Raw genomic sequence first — 5,256 nt, 5'->3', positions numbered from 1 at the left:
GAATAGACTTGTCCAGGACATACGTAGCCCCAGCAGCAAGAGCAATGTACAGCACTCCTTTCTTGCAAGTTCTCTCCTTTCTCAGGGCTGCCCTTGTGTCTGGTTATCCTTCCAAGGACTGTGAAAACGAGATGCATTGAAGATTAGGAGTTGGAGTATTTACTCTGTCATTCTGGGGCTAAGGTCCCAGAGCTGTCACATGGCTTCTTGGTACTATGGAAAAAGCAAGGAATTTGAGGTCAGCAAGTTCTGTTTAAGCCCCTGCATTGTGCATCTTAGGCAATGAGGAGTCGTGTCTTAGCTCTATTTATCTCCTAAATGCAGCACAGCAGAGCTGGGCTGTATTCATCATCTTGAACTACTGTCTAAAGAGTAGAAGGGGAGTCGAGGGAGAGTGATTTTGACTGAGTGGGCAAACTTTCTGCCATAGATAGATCAGCCACTTTCCATTTCCTGGGCTTTCACCATTCAGACTGGGAAATGTGAACAATAATACACGCAGGCCTTGCTTCTTGTTCCCTGTGGCCATGTGATAGAATCCACATTGGAGGTTTCCAGGAAATGAAGCTGGTCTTCAGTCAGGCTGCTGAAAACAAGGAGATAAAAAATTGATTAATTCAAATCTGTCTCCAAAGATCACTGATAAAAATGAGCCAGCCATCCTCCTATCTGAAGCAAGCTTGGGTCTCCAGCTAGGAAATCAGAAGATGCAACTCAAGAACCTTTCCTCCTCTCTGGCTGTTATCTAATGATAACATGTGCAGCTACTCAGTCCTTATTCCATGTTGCTCTCAATAATAGAAAGGGTCCCCTCGCTTTACACTCTGGCTCACATACAGGCCAGCACCCACAGCTTCTTGTGTTACCTCATGGGCCTCAGAGCCTTCACAAAGGCAGTTCTCTCATTCACAATACCTTTGTTCCCCTGAACCAGTCCAGCTTTTTCTTCTAGCTTCACTTTTCCTATAAAAACTACCTTAATAATTCCATTTGGTTTCAATGAAATAATTCTAGAAAACGTTTCAAAAACTTTTCTAATAAGTATGTGTGGCATCTTTTTTTTTTTTTCAAGTTTATTTACTTATTTTGAGAGAGAGGGAGCATCAGCAGGAGAGGGGAAGACAGAGGGAGAAAGGATCCCAAGCAGGCTCCACGCGGTCAGCGCAGAGCCTGACACAGGGCTCAAACCCACAAACCAGGAGATCATGACCTGAGCCAAAACCAAGAGGCAGATGCCCAACCCAGGTGCCCTGGTTTTTGCTAAGTGAATTTTGTTTGCCCTTATTTATCCCGAGCAAGAATAACATGCATTGTTTCTCACAAGCAGCAGCATGGTACCATTGAAAGAACAGGAAATGAGGTCAAAAGATTTGTATTCCAATTTCAATATTCACAGTTACCACCTAGAGAACTATGAACAAATCACTCAATCTCCTGTTCATTCATTCTTTCATTTATTCAATGCCCAGTTTGTACTAGTCACTAAGCTAGGTGCTGGGAACACGGATACTTTTCATAATCTTAACAGTGTAGGCAATGAGGTAAGCATTTAATACAGAGTAAGTGCAATGATAAAAGATTTACGCAAGGTATTATGGGAACTCAGAGAGACCTAGTACAATACAAACCAGAGCTGGCAATCAGGGAAATCAGAAAACAACCCAGGAGGTGTCCCTGAGAGGGTTCTTAAAAGATGAGTAGGAGCTAGCCCAGCAAAGGAATAGGAACAAATTCCAGACAAGGAGTCTCAACTTGAAGCAAAGTCATAGACTCAAAGTTCAATGCTATTGGCATGAAGGTTCAAAGTAAGGGGTGGGAGGATATGGACTGAAGAGGGTCAGGTCATGGGTGGCATTGGATACTAGGTTTCATGGCTTGGACGATCAGCAGTTACTGACGAACATGCTGCAGTACTGATGTGTCACGAAGGTCAAAGCTTGATCAGAATGTAAAATGTTTTTTGAGATCATAAAATAGCACAAAATCAGGCCAGAGTGGAAGACAGACTGTATGTTTATCAAAACATTGAGGATCTTTGCTTCATGGCAGTGTAAAAATATGCAGCTAAGATTTCACCCCTGCTGTGGCGGGAGAAAAGTAGACGAACTCTTCTTGCTGGTTTTGGCCAGTGTTTCCCCAAGCGCCTGCTGGTAAAGGAACCTTCCCTTCTACTCACTGCCGTCTCTTCCACTTGTCCTGGGCCACTGACGAGGTTCACACAGAAGTCCTCAGGACCTAGGCTGCCTTTACTGCTGCTCTGTGATCTAAGGAGAACCAGTGAGCAGCTGATAAAGGCAAAGACGGGTGGGGGCGGGGAGGACGGTGAAAGAGAGGAACTTGGTGTGATTAGATACGGGAGCAAAGGCAACTAGAAAAAAATATCTCCGTTAGTATTCTATATTCTCTTCTCTTACAGGGGTAAACCATTTTAATCCAAGAGCATCACCGTGATTAAGAGTGATCAAACAAATGATACAGAAACCATAGCAGCTTTGTACTGGTGTATCAATTTGCCATAATTACTGCTGGTGTGGTCTGTGGCCAGTCATCAGGGTAGGCCCTGATGAGCTGGTGGCATAACTGACCTTTGTTCTAGTCTCATAGCTATAAAGAGGTCGTCCTTGGATCAGGCTTCTTTAGCCTGGGGAGGCAAAGGTGCTACATGAGAGTTGTGTCTACACTCCAGGCTCCTGTCGTGAATTCTGTGGTCACATCGTGTCCTAGTGAGATTCATGCCACTTATCTGGTTCAGCTGAGGTGTGCAGCATACAACCAGACCAACCCACTTGCAGAAACAAACATTCCAGACTCCTGGGTAAGCGTGGACTGCAAAGGAGGCAGTCGTGCTTCCGGCAGGTCTGGTATGAATGAACCCTCGTTCAATGTTTCCACCTACAATTGTGGTCCCCACCCCCACTCCTCAGCATATGGAAGCTAGTAACTTCCTCTTTTAGTTAACCTCTGCCATTTGTACTTACTTTCCTGTTTCCTTTAGATCTTAAATTTCATTTACCTGAGTGTCTTCCTATCAGTCTGAACTTACATGTCTTAATAAGCCAGGCAATCTTCAAATCCCTTCATGTGTACTACCAAAAACTCTTGCTCTATAAACACTATTTCATTCCACTGCTGGTTTTAAGGTGGAAAGCAAGATGGCCAGGTAATGCACTTTAGTTTTAATGTTTATTCATTTATTTTTGAGAGTGTGTGTGACTGGGACGGGGGAAGGAAAGAGACACAAAATCCAAAGCAGGCTCTACGCTCTGAGCTGTCAGCACAGAGCCCGATGTGGGGCTCAAACTCACAAACCACGAGATCACGACCTGAGCCCAAGTTGGACGCTTAACCAACTGAGCTACCCAGGTGCCCTGGTAATTAACTTTAAATAAATTCTAGTAATTGTGTGACCATGTGGAAGATGGAACTGAAGAGGATTATACTGGCTGCGGGAAAGACTGAAGGAAGCTGCTGTCACTTAATTGCCAGGACCTTCAACTGGAAGGCAACTAGGGATGTATCTGTCATGAACCCAGTGAATCAGAATCTATTGCTCAAAAGATACCCCAGACTGAATGAGTAATGGCAAAGGCAAGGACTCTGAAATCAGATAAAGCTGGATTCAAATCCCAGCTCAACCAATGAAATTACAGGACTCCTCAAATGGATATCATACATACCTCCCTGGGCCTCTCCATCAACAGTAAAATGGGTTGGATACACCCTACGTATTAGATGTAGGATATAAATATTATCCTGAGGACCTTCTCCCTAGATGGCACAGGAGCTCAGAATAGTCCAATTAACCTGAAGCACTCAAGTTCATGCTGGGGGCAGTAGTGGAAAGAGATATTCTAAAGTGTAAACAAGAAAACTGAGGATTATTAGTATGAGGAATAGAGAGACAGTGGAAATTAGAAGTTTAATGTGAATAAATTCTAAAGATTGAAATTAGGAGAAAAGACCAAAAGGTCAGTGTAACGGTTTAAGAATCAATTCTTTTTTAACTGCCAGATACTCATAACCAATCGGAGACACTTCCTTTGACAATTTTCCCATGTATCTACTTAGAATTCCTCCTATCTGCTCAGCCCACCCTACCCTCCCACAGCCCCGAGATGTGATGATGGTCAGCTCAGTACATTCAGTTCCCCAGAAAAGCAGCAGATGATCTAAGTATCCAATGTGCTTGTGATAAGGTAGGGGGAAAAAGGGATGCCTTTTTTCCCCTCCACTGGAATCCAAACTCTGATAAAGGAGACAGAAAGACATGAGCAAGTTTGAGTGAAATGTTTACATTTATATTGAAATATGCACTAAAACAGAATGAGTTCTACTAGTCAATGAAACTTTGCCAAAGCAGAGTCACAAACTTCTGTTGGGGAGGCCCAGTCAGCTAGCAGCAGTGATCCCCAAGCAGGAACACCAAGGAGAAGCGGGAGACCCACTCCAAAAAGCCTCCTTTCCAGAGACCCCAACTCACTTCTCCCACATGCACCCACACGGATTTCGGAGCATGGACATGCTCCTCATTTTCATATATTTTTAGTTTCTTCTTCACTGCAATAAATATAAAATTGGCAATGCTCATACACCACAGCACAGACAGTATTTCAGGCTTTTAGCATACAACTGTAAACAGTGACTAGGTTAAAAAAAAGTTGAAAAAAAAAAGTTGTGTTTTGTTTTGTTTTGAACCAACAAGAGACAGAATTATTAAGAGCAGGGCATGAGCTACTCAAGATTTGTTGTGTCGGATTAAGGTTTTTCACAGAAGATTCAGGTTTAGACAGATGCCCCCAACAGTCCAAAAAGACCCAAAGTGGGAGCTACACCACTGCCCATGGCAGCCCAGAAGACGTAGGCAGCAAAACAGCATGCCTCAGGTCAGTGTTGGCAGTACATCCTCCACCTGCCACATTCACAATGTGACCGCAGAATCTACAATGCCATCACCGGCTGCCGGCTAGGATATCGGGAATGGGTGGGCAAAGGAATTAAAACTTGCTGGGGGGAGGATCAGAACACCTCTGCTAGCTGTCTGGAAAGTTGGCCCCTTAATCACAATGACAACTAAGACATTTCACTTGGACAGTGCATTAAGTTTACATATACATGAAAAGTGAGCAAGAAATCCAAAGGGTAAGCATTAAGTTCTGTCATTGTAGCAAACGGGGATGTCAAAGAAAAACAGATGAACACTTCCTGCCTAAAGCAGTGCAAAGAAAGCTGGCAAGAAATGAAAGTGGACTCAGTATC

The sequence above is a fragment of the Lynx canadensis genome, chromosome D1, assembly GCF_007474595.2.
Source record: "Lynx canadensis isolate LIC74 chromosome D1, mLynCan4.pri.v2, whole genome shotgun sequence".
NCBI lineage: Eukaryota > Metazoa > Chordata > Mammalia > Carnivora > Felidae > Lynx > Lynx canadensis.
This window is presented reverse-complemented; position numbering follows the sequence as displayed.